Source organism: Crotalus tigris, unplaced genomic scaffold, assembly GCF_016545835.1.
Source record: "Crotalus tigris isolate CLP2741 ecotype Arizona unplaced genomic scaffold, ASM1654583v1 scf7180000018362.849699, whole genome shotgun sequence".
In the NCBI taxonomy this organism is placed as follows: Eukaryota; Metazoa; Chordata; class Lepidosauria; order Squamata; family Viperidae; genus Crotalus; species Crotalus tigris.
This window is the reverse complement of record NW_024096965.1, coordinates 500,238-525,942: the sequence shown is the minus strand read 5'-3', so window position 1 is coordinate 525,942 and position 25,705 is coordinate 500,238. Positions and strand designations below refer to the sequence as shown.

Genomic DNA, 25,705 nt, shown 5'->3' with positions numbered 1-25,705 from the left:
AATCAAGTGACTCTGGGTGGTGTACAATGAAATTAAACAAATAAATACTAATACTTTCATTTAGCGACCATTCAAAGTTACAACGGTTGTGTGAAAAAAGTGACTTATTTCTCACTCAACTGTTGCAGCAATCCCAAGATCATGTGATCAAAATTCGGATGCTTGGCAACTGGCTCGTATTTATGATGGTTACACTGTCCCAGAGTCACATGATTCGCTTTTGCAACCTTCTGACCAGCAAAGTCAATGGGGAAGCCAGAATCACTTAACCGTGTTACTAATTTATCAAGTGCAGCGATTCACTTAACAACTATGGCAAGAAAAATGTAAAATGGGGCAAAATTCACTTAAAAAATATTTTGCTTAGCAACAGAAATTCTGGGCTCAACTATGGTCACAAGTCAAGGACTACCTGTACATACAAAGTACTAATATAATTCATAATTATTAGTAATTGTTGTTAGTTGCAAAGTCGTGGCCTACTATGCAGACATTACAGTGCATAAGCAATTATGGGAAACTATTTGCACACTTTATACAATGTATAAAATTGAATTATCCATGTAACTGGGTGTCTTGTCTGATTTAGTTTATTTTTATTAAGACATCGAGAGGAGATTTTTAGTTTCTTAAATCTTGTAAAATTTCTCAAATCATTCTATTTGTTGTTGTTAGTTGCAAAATTGTGTCCGACCCATCGTGACCCCGTGGACAACGTTCCTCCAGGCCTTCCTGACCTCTACCATCTTCTGGAGTCCATTTAACCTCACGTCTACTGCTTCAGTGACTCCATCCAGCCACCTCATTCTCTGTCGTCCCCTTCTTCTATGCCCTCAATCTTTCCCAGCATTAGGCTCTTCTCCAGTGAGTCCTTCCTTCTCATTAGGTGGCCAAAATACTTGAGTTTCAACTTCAGGATCTGGCCTTCTAAAGAGCAGTCAGGGTTGATCTCCTCTAGGACTGACGGTTGGATCGCCTTGCAGTCCAGTAGACTCGCAGGAGTCTTCTCCAGCACCAGAGTTCAAAGGTCTCATGGTGCTGGAGAAGACTCCTGCGAATAATAATTAATAATAATTACTAATAAATACAAATTAATACTAATGTTAAAACTTTAAAGTTATAAAAAAGCACAAAATTAAAACAGAATGAAAACCATTTTGGCAAAGAGAAAGTGTCAATTTGCTTTCTGAAATGGTACAGGGTTTCCTGCCTGGGCAGGAGGGATGGACTAGATGACCTCCAAGGTCCCTTCCAACTCTGTAATTCTGTTCTGTTACTCTGTTTCTCTATTTAGCGACTAGACCAATCACACAGTCATCATCTAAAGTTTCCAACAACTTCAACGGTATTATGTTTTCTCAACCGTATCCTTAGCCTTTACCTTGCTGCAATTGATTTTTATCTGTGTGTCTGAAGCTGAAATGATAAAATATCCTCTGTGTATCTTCATTTGAATAACTTCATTCATCATAAACAGAATGTCAACGATTCAGTGACATAAGATTGTGATAGATTTTTGCTAGTGTGATGGAATGACTCCATCACTCTGCATTTCTATCATGCCTTCCAAACTCACGTACATTTCTAAAAACTATTCTCTGGAATATGTGATTACGAATGACTCATCTAAATCTTTTCAGCTATTTTCTACCAAAAATAAGGCGGAGGGAGCAAAAAGAAAACTTTGAAAATTCATAGTTCTCACACCAAGAAACTCCCTCTCAATGAGGTTATTTGGCCACGTTCTTCATCAGAGTTGCCTCTTTGTGCCTGTGGGTTAATTAAAAGTTTTATACTCATAAAAATGTTCTTTTCTGCTGCTCTGTTCATTTGCATTAGTGAATTTTAAAATCAATTGGTTTGATGTGTGTGCGTGAGTGTAAAACCATGTTAGCTTCTTAGTCCAGATAAGTTTGCTATCGATTAAAAAAAAAAAAAATTGGTAAAAAGACTGGGCACGTCATAAGATAGAATACATGCTTCCTTCAAGTTCTTTCACTCAGGGTATATGCTCCCTTAATCTTTTCTAGGCATCCTGTCTCCTGGTTAGATATAAATTACTGTCACTGTTAACCATTAATGAAATTCCAAATTAGGATTCACAGTTCTTAAGACTTCCAAAGGAACAGAATAAGGAACATACTATCTGAATCTACAAATGCTTAACTATGCCTAGGTCTTATCAATCCACTGAGAATTTATGTCTTGCCTGTTCAGCTTGAATAATTCCTTCTCACAGACAGAAGACTTCTATCAAAGCTTTCTTCTACCGGTAAGCCACCTATTCTCAGGTGAGAAGTTATTGATATAAGAACATAAAAAGGATTACATAAAATGGTCCAGCAAAGACCTAGGAGTAATCCATAAGCAGGGCTTGTAGCAAATGCCTCGTCTTAATACTTTCCCTTTCAATTGATTATCACACATTGGCATAAGTAAAAGCTGTGAAGGGCATATTGCTTGTCCATGGCCTTCAGGTGTTACAATTTAAAAAATTAGTGGGGCCACAGCCAAACCAAAATGAATTTTAAAAAGGAAACCTACAAAATGCTGCAAATTTGTTTAAAAAGGCATTCTATAAATAGTACATACATAAATAGTAAATAAATACAAACAGGAATTAATAATCATCAAAAACGATTAAATAAATGAAGTTTAGTGTTAATTTATATGCCGGCAAGTGTACAGGTAGTATTATTAAAGAAATGCTGTAGAAAGCCAGAGGGGGCTAAGAAAGACAGGCAGAAAACACTTCTTCTATTCAGTCTTCTTCGACAGTCTATTCCCATCAGGTCAAATTTGGAAAGCGGGAATATTACATTCTTACCATCCCAAATCTCTAAATTCTGATACAATCTTTTGTTTGTCCATAATTAAAATAATAATTTCCTATATCAAAAAGTGTTTTTTATTTTTTTAACCATTCAGCTTCATGGATTGGCCCAAGTTCTATTACATAGGTAGCATCAATTTTGGCCACAACAGAGTCCAAAATTTCTGTTGCTAAGCAAAGCATTTGTTAAGTGAGATTTGCCATATTTTACAACCTTTTTGCCACAGTTGTTAAGTGAATCCCTGCAGTTGTTTAAATTAGTAACACGGTTACGTTAAGTGCTTGTCAGAAGGTCGCAAAAGGAGATCACGTGACCCAGGGACATTGCCACCATCATAAATACATGCTAGCTGCCAAGTGTCCGAATTTAGGTCATGTGACTGGGGGTGGCGGTACTGCAATGGTCGTAAGTGTGAAAAACGGTCATAGGTTATTTTTTCCAGTGTTGTTATAACTTTGAACAGTCACTAAACAAATAGTTGTGAGTTGACTACCTGTAATTTACTTTATGTGAAGGGTCTCCAATCTTTCTGAGTTGGCGGCCCGGTGGGAGAGGGAGCTTGCACGCGCATGCGCAAATGTGAATGTGGCCACACGTGCATGTGCACTCACAAAGGCTGTGAGCATGCGCACCACGCAAACCAGGCTGCAAGCATGCACGTGAGGCTCTCAGCGATGCCGATACTTGTGTGAGGCATGTAGCAGCACCACCAGGCTCACAGTGATCACGCCACGGCCCCGCACAAGGCTTGCGCCGTGGCCCGCCTGCTGCCTGCCTCTTGTGGTGCTGCCACCACCCACACAAGGTTCGTGGCAATGCGGCCGCCCACACGACACTCACGGCAATGGTGGCACAAGGGGGGTGAGCATGCACACATGCATGCTTGCACTGACCAGCTACTCACACCGCCCGGTGACCAAGAAGCCACTGTCCGGTAGTGGGCCAGGGCTCATAGGTTGGGGACCTCTGCTTTATATTATACATTAGATTCACAGATTCTAGGAACCACTTCTACCGAGTACTGTTCTTTTATCCTGAAAATTACCAGCCTGCAAGTTAATTCGGCGAAAAGATAGAGACTGGCACTAAATCTCTCAGTGAACTTTGATGTTAATGGATGGATCTGCATATGGATTCCACTGATCCTAGTCCAATGTCATTGTGCCAGCAGACTTTATGAATCACATGACTTCACATATTATAGTAATCTAAAATGTGGTATGTGGTCCGTTTATTTGTGGTCAATATATTGTAAACTCCGCCATCATGATTGATAAACTATATTTTATAATTTAGTGTTGTGTATAGCCCAGCCAACTGTGGCTGATATAAGCACAATTACTCATCGTAAAAAGCTATGGTACACATAAACACAAGGACTGCAAGTTTCAACATTTCCTGTTCCTAATTTATTGTCAGTAATGAATTTGATTTGGTTTGTTTAAAATTAGGTAATGACTTTATTCTTTCTAAGTCAGAAGTAATAGTAGGCTGTATTTAAATGGAAATGTTTTAAAGTTTACTTTTAGGATACTTCTTAAAATGGATTCTTTATGATTTCTGCAGCTCAAACAGAATGAAAAGCAACTTTTCTGCTATTATTTTCATGATTCCTTTAAAGGATTTTTTGTGAATGAAAATGTTTCTGCCAACAATCCTGGCAGAATTCACAAATATTTTTTTATAAATATCTGACAGCTCAACCAACTTCTCAACTGAAAATATGTAATATCCAACATATCAAAAAGCTATTACACACATTTGGAAAGAATGAAAGAATTCCATTTCCCTTCTAAAATAAATAATGACACACACTTTGTAATAGTTTTATGCCTAATGTTTTTAGTATAGATATTTATTTACTATAGATATCTATTTAAAGGTCATGTTAAACCAAAATCCAGAACTTTGGCTTACTATGAATAGCTCGCTTTGGTTCCTTCTGCCAGTGAGAGCTACTAATCAAAACATTCAAGCTCTTTGTTTCCACAAGAGTCAAAATGGAAATAGTTGGTTTGTCTCTCCAGGACGGCAGTAATTGGATGCCAAGAGTCAAAACTGAATTTCAACTCCAGGTTGCTAGGAAATCAAAGCAGACTTCTCACAATTAGCTGTAAACATCTGGAAAGCATATGGATGGGAGAAGATGGCTTTGATGAAGAGCACTATTCAAAGGAAAAAGTTCCAGTGTTCATTATATCACACATCTGTAATTGGAAAATAATTTCCTGTGCAGTTGTCTTTAATATGAATATGTGTGAGAGAGAGAGACTGTGCAGACTCACAGATCCTTCTTTAACCAATGCAGCTTTACAAGTAGAATTAAGACATATTGCTGCTTTAGCAATAGCACTTAGACTTATAAACCCCTCCATAGTGCTTTACAGCACTGAGACTTATATAAGTCTGTATGTCAGAATATTGTGCGCAACAATCTAGGCCAGACATGTCAAACTTGCGACGTCACGTGACGTCACGCGATGTATCGGGACTGTTTTGCCAGTGCCGGCAATGGGGTGGGCGTGGCTTCTGCGTGACGCATCCAGCCCACGAGTTGGCAGTTTGACATCCCTGATCTAGGTCCTCATTTTAATGACCTCAGAAGAATGGGAGCCTGAGTCCATCATGAGCCCCATGAGGATCCAGGCTGTGGGCAGAGATAGCATGCAATACAGATAGTCCTCGACATACAACAGTTCAGTTCAGTGACTGTTCGAAGTTACAACGGCACTGAAAAGTGACTTATGACCATTCTTCACCCTTATGACCACTGCAGCATCCCCATGGTCATGTGATCAAAATTCAGATGCTTGGCAACTGACTCAGGTTTATGAGGGTTGCGGTGTCCCCGGGTCACGTGATCCCCTTTTGTAACCTTCTGACAAGCAAAGTCAGTGGTGAAGTTAGGTTCACTTAACAGCCGTGTTACCAACTTAACAACTGCAGGGATTCACCTAACAACTGTGGTAAGAAAGGTCGTAAAATGGGGCAAAATTCACTTAACCACTGCAGTGATTCGCTTAACAATTGTGGCAAGAAAAGTTGTAAAATGGGGCAAAACAACCTCAACAAATGTCTCACTTAGCAACAGAAATTTTGGGGTCAACTGTGGTTGTAAGTTGAGGACTATCCATACTGCATTCTAACCAATGCACCACTTCAGCTCCTGCTATTACAGAATTATTTTCTAAAAAGAAATGCCAGGTTGTATAACAGGTTGTTAAAACTCCAGCTCTAAATCACTGCATGGAAATACCATATATTTGACTGGGATATACTCATATTCAAGGAGTATACCACCAATAACACTCCCACCAACACTCTACAGGACATGCCAGTTATATATAAACAGACAGCAAAGACCAGACCCTTCTAGCTCTGATGATGTTACCTAGTTGGGTAATGAAATGTCTGCAAGAAAACAATCAAGCTCAGACAGCACCAAGGACCTCTCATATACACCTAGTATTCCTATATCGAGTTTAGGAATGTTTATCACCACATAATAAACAGAATAGCAATTCAGAATTTATGTAAAGGAGTGAAGACTTGATCTTGAGAATGAGGAAGGAATGGGTGAATCAGGAAGGTTCAGAAAGATTTACTTGAACAGGTTGACACATCATATTAAGCCACAGATTCCCAAGCTTTTTTGGTTCACATCATCTTTACTGCCTCAGTAATTTCACAGTGTCCCTAGGCCAAACTGTGAACTACTTTAAACTAGTAATTCACGAATCCACAGAGCCTCTGTGAGGTCGCTGCATTGCCCCAGATTACTGCAAAGTTTGGGAACCAAAGTTAAATAATAACGTAACTTAGTTTTGGTTTAAAGTGTTCTGTGAACTCTGCTTCTGATTTATATAGCTTAGCCCAAGGTTTGAACAGAGAAATTGTCATAAATTTTGGAACAGTTTGGCAGACAGCAACAATATGCAATCTTCCTTCTAAAGACTTCTTTGACGTAACTGATAAATGTATATGAATAAAACATCCAGTGGTCTATTTAGGTACATAAGGAGTAGTTCAATGTAAAGAGAGAGAGGGGCCATAAAACGAATTACAAGATAGATATGTGTGATCTTACAGTCAATGATAGAACAAAATGTATTACAAATGAAGGCAAAAATACGTGACGCAGTATAATACTGCAAGATCCAATCTGGGTCCAGTCATTGGTAGCTTCACACTGCAATGAACAAGGACATACCATCAATTTCGCAGCTACTAAGATTGTTGGCCGTGCAGGTACAAAGATAGCCAGGGAAATGATTGGAGCCTGGGAAACCGGTCCCCTGTCAGTCAACAGGAGTGCTGATTTACCATCAGCTTATCAGGTGCTTAGGAACCAAGGACTTGGCAGCAGAGCCAATCGCTGGCCATCAACACATCAATCAACCAATAGGAAAGCACCACATAAATACGACTCATAAAATAGCCCAAAGCACATATTCCAGTAGAGAGAATCTACTGAGGATGGGCTCCAGCATGAGTCTGAAAGCTTGGAAGAGTAAACCTTGGGTTTCAGTGACCAACCCAGATTCTATTTTACACAATATATTGTTCAAAACACACATTCTTTGGCTTATGGATTCTGGAGATTAAAATTAAACATTCCACAAGAGCTACACTTTATGTTGCTCCCAGACATACTAATTCATTCTAATATTCTGTTCGCTGGGCGATCACAGCAATATCCACAATTGCAACACCTTTATCCAATGTTGGTTACATTGGAATATAACTTTGGAATGTACATTGAATGAAGTTGAATGTTAACTTTTTGATTAACAAGAATTTTTTTTTTTTTTTTTGGTTTGATTTCCAGGATTTTAGTAGTCCATTGTGTTCCCAAAACTACACATGAAAGTCAATTTCCAGAGACGCACTTGTTTAATTATAGGTTCAATATCCAGAATGAGAAAGATGACATGTTCAATATATATGAGATAAGTCAGTTCAGACAGGCATTATATTTTCAAAATTCCTACTGTAGCCTTAGAGATGGGTGGCCCGATAGAAAGATAGTGTATCTTGATAGTATAATTGATATCTAATTCACACTGATCTACTTTTTATGTGTGTATTTTCAAAATGAACTCTACTTTCAGAAGCTGAACTGAAAACCAAAGTCCTTGTTGCCTTTACTATTATGATGACCTGAGGGAACATATAATGAAACATACCGTCACTGAAGTATATAAGGAGAAAAAACTCTCCAGCAGACTATTACCACATGACTCTGTTATTCATCTCTCCATAAATCAAAAACACTCTTTAAGTTTACATTTTTTTTCCTTGTGAAAATTAACACAGTGGCACAGAATCTCAAACTAAATAACTCCCACAAATATCCAGAGTAAAAAAAAATAGTTCCAATTCTGAACACTGCACTATTCTGAAGTTTTTAAGAGTAGCGGTACTCCTTGCCTTAAGACTACAATTGGGTCCAGAAATTCCGTTGCTAAGAGAGGCGGTTAAGTAAATCATGCCAGATTTTTCAAACATTTTTTTTTTATAATCTTGGTTAAAGTGATTCACCCCGGTTAAATGAATCACACAGTTGTTATGCGAAACTGGGTTCCCCGGTTGATTTTGCTTGGTGGAAGCCAACTGGGAAGGTCGCAAATGGGGATCACATGGCCCAAGAATGTTGCAATTGTCCTAATTACATGCTGGTTTCCAAAGGCCCATCTTCTCTTCGTGTGACCACAGGGTCAGTCCAGTGGTTGTAAATATGAGGACCATTTGTAAGTCACTTTTTTTCAGTGTGATTGTAACTTTGAGTGGTTGCTAAATGGATGGTTGTAAATTGAAGACTATCTATAAGTAGCTGTTTGAACTTCAGAATTTGTCTACATTTCTTTTCATACTCTATTTTTATGAAAAAGTATTGATTGGGAAAGGAATTGTGTATACAACATTTGCTTTATACTTTGTACAAATACAGTAGGTCTCAAAGCTCCCGTTCTATATTTAATGAGAACAATGTTCTTCTAGCCAACCCGAAGGTCTACTTTAGCTTTTAGAATTTATCCGAGTTTAACTGTAGCAGTTTAAAAAACATCACATTTATCAAATCTTAATAGAATTTCTTTTGTTCTTTAAGACTGCAAAGAGGAGAGACAAACATTGTATAATGTGAAATTCTCAATCAACACATTAAAAAAAACTACTGTGGCAATACATTTGATAATTATTTAATGAGAAATTAGTCCAAAATTATCTCAGATTTATTTTGTTCCATTGTAGGTTAACTATATTTTTACTGACCTTAGCTAACTAAGAGTATTTTAAGGAAAAACCTGAAGAAACATTTCCAGTAACTAAGTAATAGTAATAAATAATAATAGTAATAATTAGTAATAATAAATAACTAAACAGTAATTAATAAATAATTAAGTAATCTAACTATTCACTCACTGCTTGCCTGAGAAAAACTACTCTATATCTTAAAGATTGTATGATTAAATGGGCACAGAATATTGGTGAAACGATTTCAATGGATACTTGGGAACTTATTTGGATAAGAAATGTTAAATTCACACAAGCGCAAAATTTAAGAGAGAATTTTTATAAGATGTTTTATAGATGGCACCTTGACCCAAAGAAAATGTCCATTATGTACCCTAATCTACAGCCGAAATGCTGGAGATGTGGATATTTGGATGCTACCTATTACCATATTTGGTGGACGTGTAAGCATATAAAAGCTTTTTGGATTAAGATATGGTGGAATATTCAAAGAATTTTTAAAAGGAGGGTAAAATTTACTCCGCAATTATTTTTACTAGGTATTGTTATTGACTGTGATGCTAAGGAGGTTATATTGATGTTAAATTTGATTACAGCCGCTAGGTTGTTAATAGGACAATATTGGAAGAAGGAATCTTTGCCTACTTTACAAGAATGGTTTCATAAAGTTTCGTATTTGGCAGAAATGGCAAAGATTTCGGCTTTCTTAAAGGAGCAATCTCAAGAAAAATTTTTTTGCGGTATGGGAAAAATGGATAAATTTTATACAACATAATTTGGATATGGAAAAATATTATCTAGCCTTTTTATAATTTGTAATGATTGTTTTTTCTTTCTTTCTTTCTTCTTTTTCTTTTTTATATATATACATTTTTTATGTATTATTATTCATATATTTTTTTTATATATATATATATGCTTTATTCTTCGTCTACTTTCTTCTTTCTTCTTTCTCTCTCTCTTTTCTCTTTTTATTTTTTTTTTTTCTTTTTTAGTATATATTATTCATTTTAAAGTTTATGTTATCTATATTATTATTATATATATTATTATTGTGATTTTTATTATTATTATTAATTATTTTATAAATTGCAAATGTTATTTTTAAAATATTTGTTAAATAATCCTATATTCAGTTCTGGGAAGTCGGGGGGGGGTGGGGTGGTTGGGGAGGGGGGGGTGGATTTTTATTTGTAAAACTTTTGAAAAATTTCAATAAAAAAAAAAAAAAAAAACTACTCTATATCGTATATAAGGACAAAGAATTCTGTATCTTGCATTCCATGTATTTTAATGTACCACAACCACTTTTGGTCACCACAATATACAAACGATATTGAGGCTCTAAAAAGAGTGCAGAGAAGAGCAACAAATATGATTAGGGTTCTGCAGGCTAAAACATATGAAGAATGGTTGCAGGGATTGGGCATGTCTAGTTTAATGAAAAGAAGGACTAGGGGAGACATGATAGTAGTGTTCCAATATTTGAGGGGCTGCCACAAAGAAGAGGGGGTCAAGCTATTTTCCAAAGCACCTGAAGGCAGGACAAGAAGCATCAGATGGAAACTAATCAATGAGAGGACCAACCTAGAACAGAAATTTCCTGACAGTGAAAACAATTAATCAATAGAAGAACTTGCCATCAGAAGCGGTGAATGCTCCAACGCTGGAAGTTTTTAAGAAGAGACTGGACAGCCATTTGTCTGAAATGGTATAGGGCAGGGATGAAGAACCTTTTAGAGACCAAGTGCCTAAAAGCTGGCCCTGCCCCCACTCCACCCCCTGCCCCTGCTCCGCCCCAACCCCGCCTGCCCACAGAGCCACTCATAGTCTCCAGGGCCCACTGCAGATCACCCAGCAGCGGCATGGCAGCCATGCCCTCTGCCTGCACCCTGCAGCATCAACTGTGCACGATGGGGCGTGAGGGCAGAGTCTTGTCTACGCTGCCTGGCTGCCATGTCCTTGGCTGCACTGCTCCGCATGGGCCAAGCTCAGGGGCGACTCCTCCAGGGGGGCTGCTGGTGAGGAGGGGGTCACAGGGGAAGGCAAGGCTGGGGCAACGGCACGTAAGCCTACAGAGAGGGCTCTGAGTGCAGCCTCTGGTACCCGTGCCATAGGTTCACCACCACTGGTATAGGGTCACTTGCTTGAGCAGGAGGTTGGACTAGAAGACCTCAAAGGTTTTTCCAATTCTGTTATTAAAACTCCTGCTTCTTAGACTTCTCTATATTTTACTATTTTCAGTGGGGCTAAATCTCACTCCAATTCAATTACTTTATTCCTAAGTAATCAATGGAATGGAAGTTGTAGGTCAGTGGTGGCGAACCTATGGCATGGGTGCCAGAGCCGGCACTCAGAGCCCTCTCTGTGGGCACGTGCGCCATCGTCCCAGTCCTAGGCCTTCAGCTGGGTTTTATAAAACCTTTTTACTTTAGGTCTCCGCTATCATGTGCAAAAAAAAAAAAAAAAAAAGGTTCAATCAGTCAATTTCAACTTCTTACGGAAAAAAAAGATCTTGCAAAGTTGGAATTGATTGATTGAACTTTTTAGTCCCACCCAGTCTGCCGTTACCACGCCCAAGCAATTGGCCACACCCACCCAATTGGCCACGCCCACCCAGCACTCGACGATGCATAAGTGGATTTTGGGTTGCAGTTTGGGCACTCGCCATCACTGTTGTAGGTGCTCCAACTGGAGATTTTTAAGAAGAGTTTGGATAGTCATTTCTCTGAAATGGTACAGGGTTTCCTGCTTGAGCAGGGGGGTAGACTAGAAGACTTCCAGGTCTCTTCCAACTCTGTTATTCTGTTTAAAAAACGTTTAATCCCCCAGTATCACCTTTCCCACACATTCTCATGATATGTATGGGTTTTCCATTATTTTAATAAGAATTAAACATCATCAGCTATTGGAATTTCTGAAACTATTTGCTCAAATTTAGATTTGACTCCTCCCCCCAAAAATAATTCTACCAGAATTTATATAGGCAGTAGTAAGCACTTCTATATAGTACAATTTAAACTCTTCCTTCAACACTGCAATAAATGAATACTCAGCATTCTATTACAGATTTCTTATTCAGAAACAATAGAAACAACTATGAATAAGGGGAAAAGAATTCAATGCCTCCTCCAGAATAAAATACAAAAGATTTTATACAGAGGCAATATATTCTATGTAGGCAAATGTATTCAGACTGCACTTTAGCTAGAATTATGTATTTCATAATTAACAGTAATTGTAAGTACTCTCATTTATCATGGTTATAATCAATATTATGTAAGAAGGCTCTTGTTCATGCAACATGCTATAGATATGCTCTAAAAATTCCCTCAACTCTCTGATTCAGAGATGTCGGAAATATGATAAAGTGAACTCTGAAATAGGGGAACTTTCATTTATCTTGTTTAAAGCTGTAATGTGGGTGGCTTTGGTTTAAGGGCTGTGATTACGTTACTAAGCCATAAATCATAGTTTACAAACATCCACCAGGTATGTTAAATAAAATTGAGCAAAACACAGTATGGATTAGTACAAAATACAAACTCATCCATTTTGATTTATCCAACAATCAAAGTGTACATAATTCACAAACATATTCAGTAAATTAGGAACAATGACAATTTATATAGATATATGTATGTATGTATTCTGAAATTTGATACTCCCTTTTTTTACTCTCTTATATTTTCTGCCTCATATATTCTTTTAAAAAGCCATTCTCCACACACACACACACACATCTTTATTAAAATAATGATCACCAAGAGAAATTTAAGAAATAAAAGTTTAATCAACCAAGCTTTCGTCAAATACACTTGACATCATCAGGGTTAAAACTATATATAAGATTTCTTTCAGCATCTGCCTTCCCAAGAGTCAAATTTTTACCTGTATTTATTTATTTATTTATTTATGGTTTATTTCATATATATATATATATATATATATATATATATATATATATATATATATATATTTGTTTTCTGAGGTTTTCGCGGGTATTTGTATATAGGTCTTTGGTTGTTCGGGTTTTAGATTATAATCTTTAAGCTTAAGGTTATAGATCATCTATAACGGACAAAAATACAAACAAACAGAAGGAGCACCCATGGGATCACCCCTCTCACCTGTCATTGCCAACCTCTACATGGAACACTTTGAAACCCAAGCTCTAGAAAAATCGGATCACAAACCCAAACTCTGGCTCAGATATGTAGACGACACCTTCATAATCTGGCCACATGGGAAAGAAAAACTGGACAACTTCCTCACACACCTCAACAGCCTACACCCCAAAATACAGTTCACCATGGAAACAGAAGCTAACAACCAACTTCCCTTCCTGGATGTCTTAGTCTACAAGAAATCCAATGGCTCCCTAGGACACACCATCTACCAGAAGAAAACACACACAAACCGCTATCTGCACGCTCTCTCACACCACCACCCAGCACAGATCAACTCTGTAGCCAAGACACTCATCTCCAGAACAAAACGCTTAGCTGACGAACAACACCTAAAACCCGAACTACACACTCTCACCAATGTACTAACATCCAATGGATTCCATAGAAATAAGATTACAAACCTAATCCAAAAAGAAACCCCCACCAAAATCCAAGACAAAGAACAAGAAAACGGCAAAGCCCTCCTCCCATACATAAAAGGCACCACAGACAGAATCAGTAAGATCCTTCATAAACACAACATCAAAACAGCATTCTGCACAAACAGAAAAATATCCACCATCCTTAGAAACCCCAAAGATAAAATTGAATTAGAAAATCAAGGAGTATACGAAATCCCATGCACCACTTGTCCCACCATATACATCGGACAAACCAACAGAAGAATAAGTGCACGCATTGAAGAACATAAGAACTCAGTCAAAAAAGAGGAACCAACATCTTCCCTGGTCCAACACCTTAAAGCCACAGGACATGAAATTGACTTTAAAAATACCAGAACCATTGCCAAAAGTGAACATTTTAATAACAGAATAATCAGAGAAGCCATCGAGATAGAAAAACGCCCACACAGCATGAACAAGCGAGATGATACCTCCCGCCTACCAGCCATTTGGAAACCTGCCCTTATTGACAAACGACTCCCTAACCCCAAAATCTTAAACCCCTCTGCAACTCAGACTAACCTGAGCACAACCAAACAGAACACTCCCCCAGCCAATCAGAGCACAGCCAAGCCCCTAACCATTCAGAACACACCTCCACCCAATCAGAACACAGCCAAGCTCCCATCCAATCAGTTCATACCCTCACTGGCAGTTAAAAGGAAGAAACAGCTAAACCACACATTGCTGCTCAAAGCAAGAAGCTAAAAACACCAGCCTGAAGATGACGAATGTGACTTCGTCGAAACGTTGCCAAGACACTTCCAATTTTACGCGGGAGAAAACCCGAACAACCGAAGACCTACATACAAACACCCGCGAAAACCTCAGAAAACATATATATATATATATATATATATATATATATATATATATATATATATATATATATATATATATATATATATATATATATATATATATATAAAATAAACCATTTTCCAACATAAACTCTACATCAGTCCACACATCTTAAGACTGCCAAGGTTGAGAAATACTGTTTTACATGCTATGTATAATTACTCATTTGGATACATGTATACACATACACACACATACACATGCACACACAAACAAACAGAAGCACCCAAAAGTTGTTTAAATGCTAATATATTTAAAAAGCAAATCTTATATAGCCTTTCAATATATTCTTAGAATTTTCATAATCAAGCTAACTGCAATTAAAGAATATTAAAGCATATTGTATCCACCTCATAATACAGTACTAATGAATAAAACAAAACAACTCTTTAAGCTAGTGAAGAGAATGAAGTGGAATTCAAATATTTTTGGCCCTGCTGAGAAGTTGGAAAAATATTGATCCAATGGCTCCTGAAAGACGACAGACTGAGCCAAAGGGCACTTGATTAAATAACTTACTGCTTTCACCTGTGTATTCATTTACTTAAGCAAACCTCATATTGGTAAATATTAATTAACATAAACTTAGTAAACAATGTCCTTTCACAATGAGAGAGAGGGAGGGAGGGAGGGAGGGAGGATCTTTTTAATTATTGACCTAATTGAAAAAACCTCATTTGTGACTTAAACCTATATGAAAACCAAGTTGCTTTTGGTTGATTCAACTAGATGCGATTAAAACAATCCAAGATTTATTATAATGGCTGAATCCAGCCATTATCTGCATTCACAGTTGAGTTCTGGAGTGGGTTTTTTTTTTTTTCTGGCCTTCAAATCAGACTTGTTTCCTGGCAACTACTTGGACAAGTCCATACAGTTTCCCAGGCAAGACTTTCAAAAGTGGTTTGCTTTCGTCTTCTCAGAGAGGGAACTGCCTCAAGGTCATCCAGCTGGCTGCTAAGGCAGACCAAGACTTAGGTTTCTTTACTTCTAGCCCAGCACCTTAGTCATTAGGCCAAACCGGCTTTCAACTAGACTTAAAAGTAGCTTAAAGATTATAAATCAATGTATTTTAAAATCAAAAATTAAAATGCAGACCAATTATAAATCTAGATGTCAAACTAGGAAAGAGAGTAACACAATGAAACAGTCTGATGAAAGAGAGTCAGAGATCACTCTGTAGCATATTGTTTCTCAACCTCAGCCATTTTAAAATGTGTGGACTTCAACTCCCAGAATTCCACACACCTTAAAGCTGCCGAGGTTCAGAAACACTATTCTACAGAGATTACTCCCGACAGAACCCTATACAATTCAAAAACTGTACCACATTTCAAACATGAAAACAATAAAAACGTCCAAAATAAATATACATACTTGGCCAGTTAGCAATAAAGCCAGGAAATGGGCTCCTTTATATATTCAGCACCCCAGGCTAGGGAACACAGCTACGGTTTTTAAGGCCTTACAAAAGGCTAGCACGGATGGGGCTATTCTAATCTCCAAAGCGCAGGGGTCACTGTGGAAAAAAGCCCCCTTTCCATTCCCTGCCAGCTGACACTCTTTGGCTGATGAGATCTACAGCATATCATTCATGCTACATCAAGTTGGGCAGGCAGAGACTCTTGGGAAAAGATAATCTGGCCCCAAGGGATGTAGAGCTTTAACCAGCACCTTGAATTGCACCTGATATGATTTGCTATCTACGCAGACGCATTCTGCACCAGTTGGTTTCTGGGGCATTCCCATGTACAGCATGTTATGAGAGAGAGGGGGGGGAGGGAGGGATATAAAAAACCCTGCACAAATTACCTGAGGTAGTCCCAGGCAATACTCAAAAAAGAATTATTTCAAGAGGGCTTCCGGTTTTGCGCAGTAGTGCAACAGCCGAGGGATCGCGAGGCTCCACACCCTACGGCCAATTTTTTTCCTTTTAGGGGATCCTAAATGGGCCTAAAGTCACCACGGAGAGGCGACAAAGCTGGGAAGCCCCACTGACCATGGAGAGGCAGCAGTCAATCAGGTTGTTCGGGGAAAGACCTCCTAAAACCAGCAGAAGAAAGGCTAGCTTCACTCCAGAGCCTAAGCAGCCAAAGCCAAAAAGCACTAATTTAAGATTGATCGTAAATAACGTGTTTGGAATTGGGTAAGAATATCGATTCTCGCTCTTCTACTTGATAATTGATTTCCTGGAAAAAAAACTCCAAGAAACAAAAATCCTCCAAAAGTGAGGGGGACTCTTGCCCCACCCTCCCACAGAAGGAAGCAGCAAATTAAACTTTTATGGGGGACAGAAATATACTGAAATGAAATGAATATAAGACTTAAATCTGGATAAGTTTGAAACTGGTGGATTTTTTTTTTCTAAAGATTATTGATGAAAACAGAAGAAAGTAACTGCTTGTTTTGAAAACTGAAAAAAAATGGTGCTGAAATCTAGTAGCAGATGAAAATATACAACTGTAGTTGCTCTAATACAGGAATTGGCAGAAAGCCCAGAAAAAGATAACTTGTTTTTGTGACTTTCAATGTCTTAACAAAACAGAGAACAGCTGCAACAAAGAAAAGAAAACATTTTGGGGTACCTACAAGGCGAGAATTATAACCTTAAAAAAAATGACCTTCCTGGATTATAAATATTTACTGAACTGTGACTCTAAAGCTGTTTGCAGAAAAAGGAAAACTTTGACTTTTGGCTATCATGGAACATCAGAGATCTGCAGAAAGAACATATAAAGAAAAAACAAATACTTTTCAAGGAGGAAATGTATGCCATGTTGCAATTAATTCAAATGTCACGAGGAAATTAAAAACAACTTTGAAAATATAAATGAACACATCTTCAATTTAACCTTACAACAAAAAACCTCTCAGAAAATAAAAACAGAGAGTGATCAGATAAAGCAGACAATGGAATATAAACCAGAGAAAAGAGATTTAAAGATGGAACCCAACAATGGAAGGAATTATGACTTAACCCAGGTAGAGAAAAAATTGCAGGAAATATCGGACATGGAAAAGATAACCTACACTTCAAGATTGCAAAATAAGTTTGAGGACAAGAAAAATGTTCAACAAAATGGATTATACAGCTGTCAGGAGAACTATGAGAACTTGAGAGACAAAAAAAATGATAAGAGAAGTTAAGAGAAACAAAGAAAGAAGAGATTTTCAATGAATACGAAGGGGCGAAACCATCCCACAAAAACATCTTACTGCAAGACTATGGGAAGACTTTTTGGTCCAGCAGAGCATACTGATTAGGAAAGATGTTTGGGGGAAAAAAGGCTAAAGTTAGAATTAAGAAATTAGATGATGGGATTTATCAGATAGAATATCTAAAGATTAAACACTTGCTTGAATATGGTTAAAAAATAGAAAAATTCTGGATATAAATGTATTTTAGTTTAAGAGGGATAGGCCCCTCAAGTAACATAGCATTTTTTTCTTTTTTTATGATATGAGAAATATAAAAATGTTGGGATGGTTTATATGAGGGAAATGCTTTAGATACTTAAGGGTAATTGATCTTGAGAAAATCTCAATTAATAAAAATGTTCTGAATAGATTCAAAAGATTAGATAATTGGATTTATTAGATGGAATATTTAAAGATTAAACATTTATTTGAATACAGTTAAAAAGAATAGAAAAACTCTGGATATAAATGTATGTTAGCTTAAGAGGGACATGTTTTTCAAGTAGTATACTATTTCCTTCCTTTCTTTTGTTCTCTTCTTTTTTTGTTTTTAAGATATGAGAAATGCAAAATTGTTGGGATGACTTGTATGAGGAAAAAGAAATATTTAAGTGTAATTAACTCTGAGAAAATCTTAACTGGTAAGATGTTTTGAACTTCATGGGGAAAACAAATCTAAATAAGAATTTTGAAAACAGGATCTATGACGAGGTAATTAAGATGATTAATTAGAAAAGAAGCTTTATATTGATGTAGTTGTTAAATATTAGAAAAATATTTATATTCAATTGTTATCTAACAAAATACTAAGAAATGTACTAATTCAAGGTTGGTAAAAGAGAATATTATTGGAAGAAGAGAAAATCAAAGAAAGCTACTATGTGGATTATGGAATTATAGAAATTCATTGTTATTTTTTTAAAATATAAACCCAGACAATACACTCTTTATCAAATATTAAGGTGATTATGTTAAAAAATCAATAAAATATATTTTTAAAAAAGAATCATTTCAAGAACATAAATGTAATGGAACATGAATGTCTATGTTTCTCATACATTAAGTACCAATCATTCCCCCTGATCTTTTCATGTTCTGATTCTGCAGCTTAGGATCACTTAAGTCTATTCAAGACCACTGAGCAATTTTTTAAACTATGAAAAAATTATCACTTACTGCAAGGCAGGGGGAAGAGTAAAAGGAATATTAAAATAAAGCATAACATTCATTCTTTACATTTAACATGCGTAACATAAATCTTAATATGTTTTATGAGTTTGCACAGGATAACATGTTTCATCCATCCCCAGTTTTGTTAAATGTTACCTGGACTTTATTTCAATGTTTGATCTTGGCTATAAGAAGTGCTACAAATCCACTTTCATAAAGGTATGTTAACAAGAAAAGGGGGGGAGGTGGCTAAATGCTTTATCATATTCACTGTGAATTTTCATCCAGAAACATTCTGACTGCAGCAAGAGCTTTCCTCTTCCACTTAGCAATCACAATAGCTTAAAAAGTTCAAGAACAGCCTTCTGTTCAATGGCACTTACCAGCAAAGTAAAGTATCACTACCTTGTTTTTCAGTTGAAAGAAAGTCAGCCCAAGGTCTGTCAGAACAAGGAGTTGCTAAGGGTTAAATCAAATAAGTTAAATACTAAAGAGACATTAGCCTGCCAACAAAAGTATGTATAGTCAAGGCCATGGTTTTCCCAGTTGCAATGTATGGCTGTGAAAGCTGAACCATAAGAAAGGCTGAGCGCCAAAGAATTAAGGCCTTTGAACTATGGTGCTGGAGAAGACTCCTGCGAGTCCCTTGGACTGCAAGGCGTTCAAACCGGTCAGTCCTAGAAGAGATCAACCCCGACTGCTCTTTAGAAGGCCAGATCCTGAAGTTGAAACTCAAATACTTTGGCCACCTAATGAGAAGGAAGGACTCACTGGAGAAGGGCCTAATGCTGGGAAAGATTGAGGGCAATAGAAGAAAGGGACAACAGAGAATGAGATGGCTGGATGGAGTCACTGAAGCAGTAGGTGTGAACTTAAATGGACTCCAGAAGATGGTAGAGGACAGGAAGGCCTGGAGGAACGTTGTTCATGGGGTCACGATGGGTCAGACACGACTTCGCAATTAACAACAACAACAACAACAAAAATCAAAATTATAGATCAGTGCTTCTCAATCTTATGAACTTGAAGATGAATGGCTGGCTAGGGGATTCTGGGAGTTGAAGACCACACATCTTAAAAGTCCACAAGGTTGAGAAACACTAATACTGACCAAAGGTCATTTCAAAAGTTCCAAGTGAATATGAGATACTACAATTTTAAATACTCATAGCAGCACTAACTAGGGGCAAGTCCTCCAAGTTTGGATAGTAGTTTTTCACCTGAATTTGGAAACACGAAGAATTAGCTGTAGCACCTTCATCAAAAGGAGATGCCTTATTTAAGGTCTGCGGTCCCAAGAACTGACTACAACTATTTTCCTCCTAAAACTTACAACCAGCCAATAAAGAGAACAGTAACACTGAAGTATATTAATACATTTTGTAACTACATATGGTAACTGTATAGTTCCTTTATCTAACAATCATAGAAGTACCTACTTCAAGTCTGATTGAATATAACATTAAATCTAATTCATCTTCAACAAAGTAGGGATATGGAAAAAGTAAATGTCATATAATAGGCATCAGAAATAATCATAATATTTTGATTAGCAGAAACATTATATACAGTACTTCAATAGAACAAGAATCCAATATACAAGAATTGTAGTATCTATCTACGACTCTTACCAGCTGGCTGGATAATTCTGGGAGTTGAAGTCTAAATATCTTAATGTTGTCAAGATTGAGAAACACTGATCTATGCTGTGTTAGTAGTGTGCCTTATCTGCATCTACACATACATGCTGATTCTCTGTAGTTTTATTCACATAAGGAGGGACCTCAATTTGCCCATGCATCTATACTGCCAATGCAAAAGTCTTATGCATCTATGACTTCCCCAACAACTCTCATCTCTGCTTTAAAAAAATAAAGTTTGCATTGTTTTCTTGATTGCCGATACATGGCATTACATGAGAGGAATCATACTCAATGATCAAACAATTTTCTGTAGGCAGAAAATTCCAGCTTTAGTTCCAAGCAATTCCCAGGCTGAACAATTAAATAGTTCCAAAGGTTAGAAATAAGCCGATTCTGAAAGTTTGACTAGTTGGATCAGTTGGATCAACTTGCAACCATTTGTTTAGTGACTTTTCAAAGTTACAATGAACACTGAACACAGTGACTTATAACTAGTTTTCTCACACAACCAATGCAGCATCCCCATGGTCATGTGATCAAAATTTGGGCACTTGGCAACTGACATGGATTTATGACAGTTGCACTGTCCCAGGTTCATGTGATCAGCATTTATAACCTTTTCAGCTGGTTTAAGACTGGTGAGGGAAGCCAGATTCACTTAATGATCGCATGATTCACTTAACTGCAGTGATTCACTTAACAACTGTGGCAAAAAAAAGATTAAAAAATGGAGCAAAATTCACTTATTGCCTTGCTCAGCAACAGAAAATTGGGCTTAGCTGTATTCGTAAGTCAAGGACTGCCTTTGCAGCTTTACAGATTTATATAGATTTGACGTTGACTGAATCTCAGCCAACATTTTATTCTGAATCATTATTGCAATACATTTTTGAAAAAAAAAACCTCAAAAAAAACTTAGAAAGCACTGAAATACTTGACATATAAGCAAAATCCTCAAATATCCATTTCTCTGGTTAAGATCATGGGGAGTATCAGTGAACATATGAATTTTTTTCTAATTACAATAAAATGCACCATCATTATTCTGTCTACATGTTCTCTACTGCTGCTTCTCATTACAATGTCACAACAAAAGAGGTAAATATTGGTGGAAAGAAAAAAAAAATAAAGTGCCTATCTCTCCACAGAAGGGTTTAACTGAAATGTTTGATCACATGTGAAATATTGTAATCTTATATAAGCAGCTCTGCAGCCATGAAAGAAAATGTTCAAAACTCCGTTTAGTAATTTAACTTCCTTAAATAAGTTTCACGTGCAGTTTACTCTTTCAATCTCATCAAGCATATTTATATTTCAATGGGAAACACCATTTTTTTTACTGTATTACAAAGAAACATCTCAGAAAATTCAGATCATACACTGAGCAGTTTGTATCTAAATGCAACTGAAGAAGAAATTTGAAAAGTGCTGTTTTTCACAGATAATACAGGCAGCTGTTATCTATACCAGGGCTTTTCAACTAGTGGTACGGGTACCACCTGTGGTACATTGGCACCTGGCAGGTGGTAAGCGACCATCCTAGAAAAGTGGTAGCAGGGGAGGGGAATGAGCTGAACCGGTGGCAGCATCCCACAAGCCTGAGCGAGAGATGACTGGAGCTGCAGGGCTATCAGGGCTCAGCGGAAGCACCAGGATCAGCGCCAGGCTCCAGTTGGAGCTTGACGCTGATCCTGGTGCTTCCGAGCCCAGAAGAAGCACCAATCAGCTGGAATGTTGCAGCATCTCCAGGGTCTTGTGATTTACATTCAGATTCTTGGCAACTGATTCATATTTATGACAGTCACAGTGTCCCAGGTCATGTGAAGTGACCAAAACCTGCTGCAACCACCCAGCAGGCAGAGGGAATAAAAACCAAACACCCCCCACCCCACCCCCGCTGCCAATCCTCAACAGAAGTGCTCACAACAATGAAAACCTCGGACAGGAGGAAGAGTGCGGCCAGGCGGGCAGGCAGGTGTCATGCTCGGCTGTGGCTTGGGGGGCACTTTTTTCAGTGCCATTGTAACTTTGAATAGTCACTAAGCGAACTGTTGTAAGTCGAGGACTACCTGTATTTTATCACTTTTTTCCTTTTGGGGGGGTCATCAAGTTTTTGACACCTTGCTAGGCGGCTGGTGGTACTCGGATGTTGCAATAACCTAAAAATGGTACAATGGGTGAAAAGGTTGAAAAGTCCTGATCTATACATTTTACACTATGCTGCATTGCAAAGTCCTGCAGGGAATTTCACTGAGCAACAGAACCCTACTTTTATTTTAACTATGATTAAGAAACCTACTAAAGCATCCCATTTTGGCACTACTTGCCTATCTCAGTCCCCAGTTCAAATATTCTAGTCTTAAAATTGGATGTATTGCCTCTTTGGAAATGCCCAAAGCTTTGAAATAATTGTTTTTAAGAATGGGAACCCATTAAAACAAAGAGCAGGGATCAAGGCCAGGCATACCTATAACCTTTTCCTTTGCCCTGGTTTTGTATTGGATTTTCTGATAGCTTCCTAGAGCTACTCAAAGCTGTGTAAGTGGTTGCCTATGATTCAGCTTGGTTGTATCTATCTCAGAGACACAATGATAGCAGAAATCATATATAGCTGTTTTGTTTCCTTCTATCCCTAAGAGCATCAAACAAAACTGGGAGAGGTTTTCAACTAACTGCCCCCTGCCCTCCCCCCCAAAAAAATTCAGCCTTCAAGAACCTTGCACTTGAGTCATTGCAGTTTATACACAATGAAAACATTCCCGCTAGGTTATGAAACGCACTGCAAAACAAAATGGACAGAAGTTGTCTTACTATGTTTACATTAATGCTCAAGAAGAATGTCAAATTGTCTCCAATAGTTCTGGGTGGAAGCAGAAAGAGAACCCTGAAATTGAAAGCCAGATCCCTACTGACAGCAAACCATTATGAAGGTTCTCTAGAGAAGAACTAAAAGGATTATTCATCCATGCACAACTCATTTTTTTAAAAGCCACCTTTGTTCCCAGCAGCTAGTGACTTTCTCCTTGACAATATGCCTTCACTCCCCCCCCTCTTGCACCTTTTCATACCAACATATCTCCCCCACCCTGTGCTATAGATCTGTCATGTAAACCACTATATAAAAACCAAAACAAGACACCTCTGATCCAGTGGGATTGGCTATCTTTTGTTATTTTCCTTTCCTGCAGGGGAAAGTATGGATTGAGCATAGAGAAAAGCTATAGAAACCACCTTCTCCTTTCCGGATCTAAAGCGAACCGCTAAAAAAAAAAAAAACTCTACCCCAAGCCACAAATAAACACACAAAACCGAGCATGCAGTGAATATATATATATATATATATATATAAAATAGAACGAAGGTATTCACTGCAGGGCCAGGAAGATGAAAGCTTCCAGCAAGCATCAACCCTTCTTACACAAACCAGGATCATTGTCCCCGAAACCAGAGGAGACCCAAGCTCTGATTTATTTGGGGCTCTGCTATTTTTCACCGTTCGTGGGGCAGGCCCACCGCCCGGGCAGTTTGCAAACCGGGCGGACGAAAATAACAGAGGCGGTGGTACTCTCATTAAAACAGAAGGAGGAGAGGAAAAAAAAGCCCAAACCTTTACACGACAAATAAATAGATCAATAAATCGGAAAGCCTCGGCTCCGGGGCTCTTTCCCTGCGGAAGATTTCTCTTCCCTTTTCTCCTTTCCTCTCCTCCGGGTGAGAGAGCCAAGCTTAGGCACAAACCAGGCGAATAAAACTGTTCCCCCGCAACCCCGGAGCCGGGAAGAGGAAAGCAGCTCAGCTCAAGCCAAGCGGGACTTGCAGGGGAAGGAGGTCAGGAAGCGGCGGCCGTCGTCGCCGCCGCAGCAGCATCTCTGGAAAGAAGGCGGAGGAAAGCTCGGAGCGCCGGCGCGGCCTAGGGAACAGGGATGGGTGGGGGGGAAGAGAGCAGCGGCCACCCGGCTCGCCCCACGGCCCAAGCAGCCCGGCAGGGAGGGTGCAGAACTCACCCGAGACGGGGGGGGGGACGGCCCGTGGTGGTCTTCTCCGGCCGCGGGCAGGGGGAGCCGGCCCGGATGGCTGCCCTCACCGGAGGGGGCTGCAGGGCTTCAGGACGGCATCCGGAGTCCGCCGAGGGGCGTCGGGGTGGCCCTGGAGGCACGGCGCAGGGGAGGTGGGGAGAGGAGGAGGAGGAGGGAAGGGCGGCTGTCCGCCTCCCTTACGGCGCGGCTGCAACCCAGGCGAAGGGAGCGATTTCAGGCAGAGGAGGAGGAGGAGGCGGCGGCAGCGCCCCCCGCCGTCGGCTCCTCTCAGCTGGCAGCTCCCAGCTTCGCCTCATCAATCAAGGCCCGGCCTGGCCGAGCGGAGAATCCCGGGAGGTGAGAAGGCGGCGCTCTTCCCTCCGGTTCCAGCTGCTGGTGGCCATTTTAATTCTCTGCCCTGGCCGCTGCCGACGCCGGTGCGCCTGGTTCCCTCCCTTCCTGTCCTCCCGCTTCCTTCTTTCCCTCCGCCGGCTCTCGGCTGTGGCCCGACCCTCCCCGCCGCAGCTGGAGGGCTCGCTTGCTCCCTCCTTCCTTTTCTGCCAGCCGCTCCCGCCCCGCAGCTTTCGGACCGTGGTGGGCACTGGTCCCTCGACGTCCGCCGAGCAGGCGAAAGGAGGAGGAGGAGGAGTGGGCCGCCTCCGGTGGTCTTTTCCTACCGAACCCCGGGAATTTCTGCCCCGTAAAGCCCCCCCCCAGCGAGCCAAAGAAAGGGGGGAAATGGTATTAGAGGTATTTTGTGAATTAACATCTACGCCCACCTCCTAAAACGATTCCCTCCCCACCCCACCTCCCCCACCCCCCAAAAAGGATCGAAAAACTTCGATTTAAAGGAGGAAGAGAAAATTCTTCCTCTGGCGTTGAAATTGCAATACCTTGGGGGCGATCTCCCGCTCTGTCTTTTCCCCAGGCTAGCTGTTTCAGTTGAGAAGTTTCTCCCGGAGAATATGGGGCATTATAATACTGAGAACAGTAGGCATATAATAGGCATTTATTCTTGCCTGAAGGTCACCATTTGCATCCTGATTAATGGGTCCTAAAAGGGTCTAAACAATGCAAACAATGACAATGTACATA

At 39.1% G+C, this 25,705-nt stretch overlaps 1 protein-coding gene across 1 annotated transcript in view; it reads right to left on the bottom strand.

The window, feature by feature from the left end:
* The window catches only part of WDFY3 (WD repeat and FYVE domain containing 3), a 176,677-nt gene extending 151,308 nt beyond the window's left edge, over positions 1–25,369 (bottom strand). Inside the window, exon 1 of the mRNA XM_039350899.1 lies at positions 24,599–25,369. The gene's annotated coding sequence lies outside the window, so the exon portion shown is untranslated. The remainder of the gene's footprint in view (positions 1–24,598) is intronic.
* Positions 25,370–25,705: the final 336 nt, after the last annotated feature.